This window comes from Arachis hypogaea, chromosome 14 (genome assembly GCF_003086295.3).
Source record: "Arachis hypogaea cultivar Tifrunner chromosome 14, arahy.Tifrunner.gnm2.J5K5, whole genome shotgun sequence".
Classification (NCBI taxonomy): Eukaryota; Viridiplantae; Streptophyta; class Magnoliopsida; order Fabales; family Fabaceae; genus Arachis; species Arachis hypogaea.
The window spans coordinates 64,682,016-64,694,720 of NC_092049.1; the positions used below are offsets into that span (position 1 = coordinate 64,682,016).

Consider the following 12,705-nt stretch of genomic DNA (forward strand, 5'->3'; position numbering starts at 1 on the left):
CTTCAACTATATGATGATATTATTGCCTTTTGAATATGAGTTGTTGACTTTAATGAAGCTTGCATTTTTTTTGGTTTACTTGTTCACTTTTGCATATTCAGTGCAACATCATGATTGCTCTTTGATATTTGTATCCAGAACATGCCTTCTTTGTTACATGCTAAATGTTTTATATATTCTATCATATTTTTCAGGATGTCGGATAGAGGAAAAGCCATAGCCTCTGCTTCCAAAAAAAGGAAGCGCTCCAAGACCCCTACACCCCCACCGTCTGCTAACTATGCTCGGAACCCGCTGAATGAGGAGGAGAAAGAAAATCAGTTACTCCCGTCCACTGATCCAACCAAATTTCCGAATCTCTACTGCGAGCTACGCCTTTCCCGTTATGCAAAGAAGAATCTGAATATTGAGAAGAAGCTGAATCTTCCCAATGATGTGAGGCGTGCCATAAACGTCCGTATTACTGAGCTGGGCTTGGATTTCGTCGATAGGGACTTGGGACGGATTAACATCTCGTGGGTCATGGAATTTTACTGCAATTTCTTCCGACCGGGCTTGGATTCAGTATTCTTGAGGGGTAGAGAGATCATGATCACTGAGGATGCCTTGAGGGATGCACTGCTCTGCAGAGTTGGTACTCCTGAGACTTGTGCCTACCAGCAGGCAGAGGTAGCTCTCCTCTCCATGACTTTCGACTATGAGGCACTTAGGCGCGTGATTGCTACACCAGATGCTACTTGGGTAATGGATTCAAGCAACACAAAGCCAAAGGGCATGCTGTTTGCACATCTGACTAGGGAGGCTAGGACTTGGCAACAAATATTTGCCCACTATGTCTTCCCTACCACCCACTTTTCGGAGATTCCGATGGATATGCTGGTCCTGATTGGATGTGTTATGGAGGGGAAGGAAGTCTATTTTCCCCGACTGATTCGACATAGCATGTGGCGAGCTCATATTCGCGGCTTGTTACCGTTTCCCACACTGGTTACTAGCTTAGCTGAGCTAGCTGATGTCCCGTGGGAGGACAATGACGTTACACCACCACCTCCTGATGATGACGACAAGGAAGTTACTATTCCCTGGGGTGTGTGGGTGCACGAGAGGCCCCCGACCAGCCGCCGTTCTCGAGCTAGAACGACAGTCGAGGCAGCTACACCATCTTCTTTGCCAGCAGCCCCACCTCCTTCAGCGCCCGAGCCCACTTACCTACTGGTTCAGCGTCTGTTTCGGTTCTTGGAGCGCGAGAGGCTCCATGTCAGACGCCGACTGGATCGGATGGATCAGGCACTCATCTCCCTTGGCGCTGAGTTACCTCCGCTTCCAGACTCCCCGACCTCTGATGAGCAGGATCATCAGGAGGAGGACGCGGAGGCACCAGTTCAGCAGGATGCCCCTGACACTACAGAGCCACCACAGACTCAGGAGGAGCCGGTCCCACAGCCACAGTCCGCGCCAGAGCCTATCGTTGTACCTCCCACTGATCCTCCGGTTTAGCATCGAGGACGATGCTTGGTTTTAAGTGTGGGGAGGGCACCGGTAGCATTATTTGGGAACCGGTGAACTTTTCGGCCTAGTTATTTCATTTTGCACATCTTTGTATATATTTTGATGCATTTCTAGTTTGCTTTGGATACTTTTATTGCTTATTTTGGATTTTAGATATTTTGATGCTTTTGGATATTTTTAGATGTTTTGGATGATAGATTCCGTACTTTTAGTTGGATTCTTCTTTATACATTTTGTTTATCTTTGTTTTTTAGTTTGTAGTTGTGATTAGAAATCATACTTTGGATTGCAATTATTTAGTCACCCTTTTTGCATAATATATCGGTTCTAAGTGAAAAAGGAAAGGGTGAACTAAGAAAATTTTTGAACTTTTCAATCACAACAATGCTTAGTCAAACATTGAGATTTTTCAAGAAGTTTAAATATAGGGCATTAACCCAATTGATTGAAAGAGAATTTTTGAAACTTGCTTGAATTTCATACCTTGTGAAGCATGTATTGAATTGAGAACACTAGCTTGTGAGACTTGAGCCTATTGATGTGGTTACATTTTATAACCATTTATTTTCCATTCTTGTGTGAAATTGTTCTCTTTCCATGATTGTGATCCTTGATTTGCTTGATTCTATATATCCGTTTATTTCTTTTGTTTGTGCATTTATATGATTGAGGCCATTATTTCATTAACCACTTACCCAAATAGCCAACCTTTTACTCCCCATTGTTAGCCAATTTTGAGCCTATGCTCAACCCACTTATTCTTATTTTAGCACATTACAAGCCTAAGGCGGAAAACCAATGAAAAGTCCTTGTTTGGATCTTTGATTGACCTAGGCTAGTGAGAGTGTTTTATTATTCAAAGTTGGTGAGGCTTGGGAACATTGGATGGGATAAAAAGGGGCAGTACACTTTTATGTTTAAAGATTTGGGCACATATTCATGTATTGATTAAATGTAGAGACCTTATGCATTGATGTTCTCGTATTTAGTTTGAAAGAAGAAAAAGGAAAAAAAATATATATAAAAAAAAAATGATGATGAAAAGAAAAGAAAAAATGTATATAGAAAAAGAAAAAAAAAGAAAAAAAAAAGAAAGAAAAGAGAAAAGCAATAAAGGGGACAAAATGCCCCAAAGTGAAGCTCAATAAGAATCAATGCATAAGTGTTGTGAAATGAAAAGAAAATGCATGAGTATGTAAGAAAAAAAAGTGAAAAATGGGTAGTTAGAATAGCTCGCATTTGTATAGGTCATTAAATAGGTTAGGTGGGAAAGTCTATGCTAATCGAAGATTCAATTCCTAGTCCACTTGACCATAAATGATCCTACCTTGACCCTAACCCCATTACAACCTAAATAAAAGACCTCATGATGAATGTATGCATGCATTGAATAAGTGTTGATTGTTAGAAGAAAATCAAATTTTGGGAAAACATGATTAGAAGAGAATTGAGTGAATTAACCCTTAAACACTTGAGTGAATAGAGCGGATACACATCCGGTGAGGGTTCAAAAGTTCAATCACATGTGTTCACCCATATTCTCTATATTCTTGCAAGTTTGAACTCTTTTTGACAATTCAATACAATTGTGGTTTGGACTTAGTCCTTATTGCCTAGCTCTTGTGCTTACACATGCTCTCTTGGGAATTGATTTGTTTGAACTAAGCATTTCCAATTGCTTTAGATAATTGCATTTAGATAGGACTCATATAGTTTAGTTGCATTCAATAAATGTCATAACCCTTAGTTCCTTCTTATTTTAGCATGAGGACATGCTAAGGCTTAAGTGTGGGGAGGTTGACAAATCCCAATTTGACAGTTTGTTTTGCATTGAATTTAGAGTATTTTGATAACCTTTTGTCATATTTAGCCTAGGAATTAGCATGATTTTGTTATCTCTCCCATATTTGTGCTTAAGTGTAAAAACATGCTTTTTAAGCCTTATCTTGATGAATTCTAATTCTTCTTTGATTCCATAAACATGCCTTGATGTGTTTGCTAGTAATTCCAGGATTGAAATAGGCTAGGCATGGATCAAAGGAAGCAAGGAAGGAAGCATACAAGTGGAGAGAAGCATAAAAAGTCAAAGAAGCAAAGTCAGCCATGCACGCGCACGCGCACAAGGCGCTCGCGCGCGCATCGAAGAATTAGCCAGGGACGCGCACGCGTACCGTGCGCGCACGCGTCGATGAGGGCACATGACCTCACTAATGCAACACGTGCCTGGCGATTTGAGAGGGTTTCTGAACCCATTTTTGGCGCCAAATTGTTAAGGGAAAGGAATAAAAGGAGGAAGGATTAAGGGGAAGGCATCATAATCATGATCATCATCATTATCACCACTTTACACTTTTAGTTTAGAGTTTAGAGAGAGAAGCTCTCTCTTCTCTCTAGAATTAGGATTAGGAATTAGGGTTAGATTAGGATCTCATAGTTCTAGGTTTAATTCAAGTCTCCTTCTACTTCTACCTTCAATTGATGATTGCTACTCTTTGGTTCTTCTCTCTATTCCTATTCTCTTGTTGTAATTTCTCTTATTTTGTTTCTAGGTTTTGTAGTTGAGATACTCTTGTTCTCTTTATTTCCTTTTAATAATGCAATTTGAGGTAACTCATGATAATTGTGATTTCCTTGGTTGTTGTTGTTGATCCTTTGTATTCAATTGTAATTAGAACTCATTCTTGTTGTGATTGACTATACTTTTCTTTTGTGCCTTCCAAGTGTTTGATGAAATGCTTGGTTGGATTTTAGTATAGATTTTGTTCCTCTTGGCTATGGTAGAGTAATTAGTGACACTTGAGTCATCTAATTCCTTTGTTGATTGATAATTGGAGAGATTGCTAATTGGTTTGGAATGCACTAAATCTAGTCTTTCCTTGGGAGTTGGCTAGGACTTGTGGCTCAAGTCAATTCATCCACTTGACTTGCCTTTAATTAGTAAGGGTTAACTAAGTGGTAGCAATGAACAATTCTCATCACCATTGAGAAGGATAACTAGGATAGGACTTCTAGTTCTCATATCTTGCCAAGAGCTTTTATAGTAGTTAGTTTATTTCCATTGCCATTTACTTTTCATGCCTCTCATCCAAAACCCCAAAATAACTCATAACCAATAACAAGACACTTTATTGTAATTCCTAGGGAGAACGACCCGAGGTCCAATACTTCAGTTTATAAATTTTAGGGGTTTGTACTAGTGACAAACAACTTTTTGTATGAAAGGATTATTGATTGGTTTAGAAACTATACTTGCAACGAGAATTCATTTGTGAAATTCTATACCATCAAAAATCCATTCGTCAGTCATCTCCTTGGCTTCTTCTCTTTCTCTGCAGAAACTCCATCAAATTCCGCCAAATGCTACCTAAAATAAATAGTATTGTACAAAACTCAAAATAGCATCCATAGTGACTAAAATATAATTAATTCTTAATTAAATTCAACAATTTAGATGCAAATTCACTAGGAAAAGATAGACAAGATGCTCATGCATCACAACACCAAACTTAACTGTTGCTTGTCCTCAAGCAACCAAAACTAATATAAGCTTAGGATGTGAATTTGCATGAGAATGAGAGTTCGATTAAGCTCATGTCTCTTCTTATAGTGGGGTTTACAACCGCAATCCTGAACAGTTTTGGCATCTCACTTTATCCTTTGAAGTTCAGAATGATTGGCATCCATAGGAACTCAGAATTCAGATAATGTTATTGATTCTTGAACACAGCTACTTTATGAGTCTTGGCTGTGACCTTAAGCATTTTATTTTCCAGTATTACCACCGGATACATAAATGCCACAGACACATAACTGGGTGAACCTTTTCAGATTGTGACTCAGCTTTGCTAGAGTCCCCAGTTAGAGGTGCCCAGAGTTCTTAAGCACACTCTTTTTGCTTTGGACCACGACTTTAACCGCTCAGTCTCAAGCTTTTCACTTGACACCTTCACGCCACAAGCACATGGTTAAGGACAACTTGATTTAGCCACTTAGGCCAGGATTCTATTCTTTAGGGCCCTCCTATCCATTAATGCTCAAAGTCTTGGATCCTTTTTACCCTTTGCCTTTTAGTTTAAAGGGTTATTGGCTTTTTCTGCTTGCTTTTTCTTTTTCTTGTTTTTTTTTTATAATTTTTTTTCGCAAGCCTTGTGTTTTCACTGCTTTTTCTTGCTTCATGAATCAATTTTATGATTTTTTTAGATTATCAATAACATTTCTCTTTTTCATCATTCTTTCAAGAGCCAACAATTTTAACATTCATAAACTTCACTATCAAAAAAATATGCACTGTTCATGTCATGCTTTCAGAATCACAGAAAATACCAGCACATTTAAGTAAATCCGACTATTTTTAAAATTAACTCAATTTCTCATGCAATACATCAGTTCTTTTTCTTTTATTTTTAGATTCAAGTTCAGTGAGTGGTACATGAAACATCTTTTAGAATTAAAGTATTTAACAGAAAAATTAAATTATAACCTATGAATCTACTAATAAAGGATCATGCAATAAACAAAACAAAGTAGCAGGAAACGGGAACATAACATAGAAAAAGAGGGGAGGAATAAAAAATGAAAGGAACTCAACCACCTTAATTATCCTAGCGGTCGCTTTATTCTTCAGGTTGTGCTCCTTCGCGAAGATGATTCGCCTCCCTTTTGTACTAGAAAGCCTATAAACGCAGCGTCAACACCAAACTTAAAGGTTTGCTTGTCCTCAAGCAAAGAAGGACTGAAAATAGAAGAGACAAATATTAAAATGAAAGAAAAGAATAAAAGGATAAGAGAATAAGAGAGAAGTAGGATTGGGAAAGAGAGAGAGAAAGAAAACTGGGCGGCGCAAGCGACGCGGCCGCGTGGGGCACGCGGTCGCACGCATTGCTCTTATACGGATTGATGCGATCGCGTCGGTCACGCAGTCGCGTGACCTAGTTTGTGCTTCTGGCGCGAGTGCAGCCTCATGCTAGCAGAACTCTCTGTTCAAATTGATATAATTGCCAAAATTGGGGTGACGCGATCGCATGGGGCATGCGATCGCGCGAGAGGGCAGTTAATGGGGTACGACGCGGCCGCATGGGGCATGCGGTCGCGTGAAGGGAATTGCGCATCCAGCGCCAGTCCAGCACCACTCTAGCACAACTTTCAGCTGTGCACTCGTTTTACATCGAAAATCAGGGCACGCGGCCGCGTGGGTCACGCGGTCCGTGGGAGGCCATTACGCCCATACGACGCGGACGTGTAGGCGACGCGGTCGCGTGCGAAGAATTGTGCCATTGGCACTCCTCCAGCCACGCTCCAACGTGACTCTCTGTTCATTCTTATTTTTCTCTTCTCCCCTTGCGACGCGGACGCGTCGCTGATGCGGTCGCATCGCGTAGCTTTTTTTTTTTTTTTTTTTTGCTTGAGGTAGTCGGTTCTTGGAAGAACATAGCTGCATGATCAGAGAATTAGTAAGAAATCAATAAAAACAAAATAACTAAGAAAAACTACTATGAAAAATGGCAAAGGATACGAAATTATCGGGTTGCCTCCCGACAAACGCTTCTTTAACGTCACTAGCTTGACGGTCAGTTCTGCTAGTTCAGCAGATGAGTGGACCTCTGGCGGTTAATCTCGCCTCCAAGATAGTGCTTCAACCTCTGGCCATTCACTGTAAATTTCCTATCAGAATTTTCTTCCTGTATTTCCACATGACCATATGGCGAGGCTCTGGTAACCACAAACGGTCCTGACCACCGGGATTTCAGCTTCCCGGGAAAGAATTTTAGCCTTGAATTATACAGAAGCACTCTTTGTCCTGGCTCAAAGACTCTGATGGCAATCTTCTTATCATGCAGTAACTTGGTTCTCTCCTTATAGAGCTTGGCATTCTCATAGGCTGAATATCTGAATTCAGCAAGCTCATTCAACTGAAGCATCCGCTTAATTCCTGCAGCTTCTGAATCAAGATTCAGGTACCTGATTGCCTAATAAGCCTTGTGCTCCAGCTCCACTGGCAAGTAACAGGCTTTGCCATAGACCAACTGATACGGGGACATGCCAATTGGAGTCTTATATGCTGTCCGGTATGCCCAGAGAGCATCATCAAGCTTCCTAGACCAGTCCTTTCTTGAAACACTGACGGTCTTCTCCATAATCCTCTTAAGCTCCTTGTTGGAAACTTCAACCTGTCCACTTGTCTGAGGGTGATAGGGGGTTGCCACCTTATGACGGACTCCATATCTATGCAGAAGAGAGTCCAACTGTCTGTTACAGAAGTGACTTCCTCCATCACTAATGAGTGTCCTTGGGACACCAAACCAGCTAAAGATATATCTCTGAAGAAAGCTCATTACTACCTTGGCATCATTGGTGGGTAGAGCTACAACTTCCACCCACTTGGACACATAATCAACTGCCACTAAAATATAGTTGTTTGAATGTGAGGGTGGAAAAGGTCCCATGAAATCAATACCCCACACATCAAACAACTCAACCTCAAGAATCCCCTGCTGTGGCATTTCATGGTTGGCAAGGAGATTCGTTGCTTTTTCATATCTGTCACAGTGCTTTACAAATGCTCTTGAGTCTCTGAAGAGAGTCAGCCAGTAAAACCCACTCTGAAGGACCTTTGTAGCTGTCCTTTCACCACCAAAGTGGCCTCCATATTCAGAACCATGATAGTGCCAAAAAGTCTGCTGTTTTTCTTCATCTGGGACACACCTCCGGATAATTCCATCTGAACACCTTTTAAAAAGGTATGGTTCCTCCCAAATGTAGTACTTTGCATCAGTCAATAGCTTCTTCACTTGTTGTCTACTGTACTCCTCTGGGATAAAATTCATGGCCTTATAATTTGCAATGTCTGCAAACCATGGAGCCTGCTGAATGAGGAATAATTGCTCATCCGGAAATGTCTCAGTTACAGCTGTGGTTGATTGCACTCCTGCTTCAGGCTCAATTCTGGAGAGATGGTCAGCTACTTGATTTTCTGACCCTTTCCTGTCTTTTATTTCAATATCAAACTCCTGAAGGAGCAACACCCATCTAATTAATCTTGGTTTAGAATCCTGTTTGGTTAGAAGGTACTTCAAAGCAGCATGGTCAGTATAAACAATAACCTTAGAACCAAGTAAATAGGACCTAAACTTATCAACAACATACACAACAGCTAATAATTCCTTTTCTGCAGTTGTGTAATTCTTTTGAGCATCATTTAACACACGACTGGCATAATAAATGACATGTACAAGCTTACCATGCCTCTGTCCTAAAACAGCTCCTATAGCAAAATCACTAGAATCACACATTAATTCAAATGGTAAATCCCAGTCAGGGGGAGCTATAATGGGAGCAGAAGTAAGGTTTGCTTTCAGAGTTTCAAAAGCATGCAGACAATCAGAATCAAAGACAAAAGGAACATCAACAACCAACAGGTTGCTCAATGGTTTAGCAATTTTAGAAAAATCCTTTATAAATCTTCTATAAAATCCTGCATGACCCAAGAAACTCCTAATTGCCTTAACATTAGTTGGTGGTGGTAATTTTTTAATTACCTCTACCTTTGCTCTGTCAACCTCAATTCCCTTACTTGAAATCCGGTGTCCAAGAACAATGCCTTCTGTAACTATAAAATGGCATTTGTCCCAATTTAAAACAAGGTTTGATTCTTGACACCGTTTCAAGACAAGAGATAAATGTTTAAGGCATGATGCAAAAGAATTACCAAAAACAGAAAAGTCATCCATAAATATTTCAATAAACTTTTCAACCATATCAGAAAAAATTGAAAGCATACACCTCTGAAAAGTTGCTGGAGCATTGCAAAGACCAAATGGCATTCTCCTGTAAGCAAATACTCCAAAGGGGCATGTGAATGCTGTCTTCTCTTGATCTTGAGGGTCCACTACAATTTGATTATATCCAGAATATCCATCTAGAAAATAATAAAAAGCATGACCAGCTAACCTCTCAAGCATCTGATCAATGAAGGGGAGGGGAAAATGATCCTTCCTTGTAGCAGTGTTGAGCCTCCTGTAATCTATGCACATTCTCCATCCTGTGACTGTTCTTGTAGGAATAAGCTCATTCTTTTCATTCTTGATCACTGTCATCCCTCCTTTCTTGGGAAACTACCTGTACAGGACTTACCCAAGGGCTGTCAGAAATAGGGTAAATAATACCTGCTTCCCATAATTTCATTACCTCTTTTTGGACCACCTCTTTCATAGTTGGATTGAGTCTCCTTTGTGGTTGCACAACTGGTTTAGCATCATCTTCAAGAAGGATCTTGTGCATACACCTGGTTAGACTAATCCCCTTCAAGTCACTAATGGTCCACCCAAGAGCTGTTTTATGGCTCCTGAGCACTGAAATAAGCACCTCCTCTTCTTCAGGTTTCAGAGAAGAGCTAATAATCACTGGATATGAATCATTTTCACCCAAAAACACATATTTCAGAGAAGGTGGTAAGGGTTTAAGCTCAAGCTTGGGGGCTTCCTCCACCTTAATTAGCGTGTTCATCAGCTCCTTTTGGGGTGGTGAATCATCAACTTCAACTAATTCACACTCAGAAATAGGATCTAGAACATCATCAAGTACCTCAGTTTCCAGTACTTCTTGCACAAGTGGTTCAATAACATCTATTTTCATACACCCCTCAGAATCATTGGGGTGTTTGAGGGCTTCAAAAACATTTAGGACCACCTGTTCTTCATTGACCCTCAGGGTTAATTCACCCTTTTGCACATCAATCAGAGCTCTACCTGTAGCTAAAAAGGGTCTACCAAGTATAATAGATGGTTTTACCTCCTCTTCCATGTCTAATATAACAAAATCAACAGGGAAGATAAATGGTCCTACTTTCACAAGTAAATCTTCAACAACACCCACAGGTAATTTGATAGAAAGATCAGCAAGTTGAAGAGAAATACGAGTGGATTTTACCTCCTCAATTTGAAGCTTTTTCATCACTGAAAGTGGCATGAGGTTAATGCTAGCTCCAAGATCACATAAAGCTCTCTGAATGCCGACTTCTCCAATGGTGCAAGGAATGACAAAGCTCTCTGGGTCTGGCATTTTCTTAGGAAGGGTGTGTTGAATAATAGCACTGCATTCCTTGGTTAACACCACGGTTTCTTGCTCCTTCCAATTCCTCTTGTGTGTCAACAACTCTTTCATAAATTTAGCATAGAGAGACACTTGCTCCAGAGCCTCTGCAAAAGGGATGTTGATCTGCAGCTTCTTGAAGACATCTAAAAATTTAGAGAATTACTTTTCTTTGGACGCCTTCTGAAGCCTCTTAGGATATGGCATTTTTGGCTTGTATTCAGGGGCCTTTGGCAAGGTGGGATAAGTGTCAAGAGAGTCAGGAAATGGGTTGTCTGCACGTTTAGGAGGGGCGTGCTCTGCTTCTTCCTTCTTCTCCTCTGGAGCTTCCTTTTCAACTAGATCTTCATTGACCTTAGTCTCAGAACCAGCTACCTTACCACTTCTCAATTGAATGGCCTTGCAATCTTCTCTTGGGTTCACCACTGTATCACCAGGAAATGTATTTGGAGACCTTTCAGGTAATTGCTTGCTCATTTGACCCATTTGCACCTCCAAATTTCTAATAGAGGCTTTGGTTTCTTGCATGAAACTCATCATCATCTCCCATTTAGAATCTTCTTGGGATTTAAAATTTGTCTGCTGAGGTGGTTGTTGTTGCTGAGACTGAAATTGGCGGTTATTATAGTTGTTCTATTGAAAACTGCCCTGAGAACTATTGTTGAAGTTCTGAGGTTTCTGAGGTTGATCTCTCCACCCAAAATTTGGGTGATTCCTCCATCCCTGATTGTATGTCTTAGAATATGGATCATTGTTGGGATTTCTAGGACCACTCCCCATGTAATTCACCTGTTCAGAAGAGGGTTGAGCATAATCATAATTATCATTTTGCATAAAGTGACCTGTCATGTCATAGGAGGTATCTTGGGGTGGATTTTGAGTGTTGATAGCTGAGACTTGCATGCCACCCATCTGTTGAGTAAGTAGATTTATCTGCTGAGACATAAGCTTGTTCTGAGCAAGAAGAGCATTAACAGCTTCTACTTCCAATACGCCTCTCTTCTGAGCGGCCTCAGAGTTCACAGGATTCCTGTTAGATGTGTATAAATATTGGTTGCTTGCAACCAATTCAATCAGCTCAATAGTCTCCTCTGGTGTCATCTTCTTGTGCAATGAACCGCCTGCAGAAGTGTCTAGGCTCATCTTTGACATCTCTCCTAAGCCTTCATAAAAGATATCCAGTTGGGTCCATTTGGAGAACATGTCCGGAGGGCATTGCCTAGTCAGTAGCTTGTATCTCTCCCATGCTTCATAAAGAGTTTCACCATCCTTTTGCTTGAAAGTCTGAACCTCCAACCTCAGCTTAGTCAGCTTCTTTGGTGGGAAAAATTTAGTGAGAAACTCCGTGACAACTTTTTCCCATGTATTCAGACTCTCCTTCGATTGGGAATCTAGCCATAGCTTTGCTTTATCCCTCAGAGCAAATGGGAAAAGCATGAGTTTGTACACCTCTGGGTTCACTCTATTTGTCTTCACAGTATCACATATCTGCAGAAAATCAGATATGAACTGATTTGGATCTTCATGAGGAAGTCCATGATACTAGCAGTTTTGCTGCACCAAGGTGACCAATTATGGCTTCAACTCAAAGTTGTTTGCAGTTATAGGAGGCACCACAATACTTTTTCCATAAAGATCCGCAGTAGGGGCAAAATAAGAGCCAAGCACTCTCCTCTATTGATCATCCCCATTAGGATTTACCACGTTGGCGTTAGCGTTATTATTTGCCATAGTGGATTCTGCAGTCTTGCAAAGTCTTACTTGTTGTAAACGCCGCCTGAAAGTTCTTTCAGGTTCAGGATCAAAGTCTAAGAGATGTTCTTTGTCTCTATTCCTGCGCATACACAAGCAGAAAACAAGAAAAAATGGGACTCTTTACGTCAGAGTGCAGAGAAGTCCCTGTGAGGTAACCTGTGTAAAATAATAAAATAAAAATATTAAATAGATAAATAAAAAAATTTGAAAATTTAAAAAGAAAAATAAACAGAAAAATTAAAATAAAATTAACTTGGTAACACCAAACTTAATTTCAGGAATTAAAGAAAAATATTAATACTAAAATAATTTTTTTTGTTTTTTTGAAATTAAAGACAAAAATAAAATAAAATT

The 12,705-nt window shown here is 40.2% G+C and overlaps 1 non-coding gene across 1 annotated transcript; it reads left to right on the top strand.

The window, feature by feature from the left end:
* The first annotated feature begins 11,797 nt into the window (after positions 1-11,797).
* LOC112746305 (small nucleolar RNA R71) lies at positions 11,798-11,901 on the top strand. The gene has a single exon (XR_003174196.1). It is a non-coding gene; the product is annotated as a small nucleolar RNA R71 (small nucleolar RNA).
* The last annotated feature ends 804 nt before the right edge of the window (positions 11,902-12,705 follow it).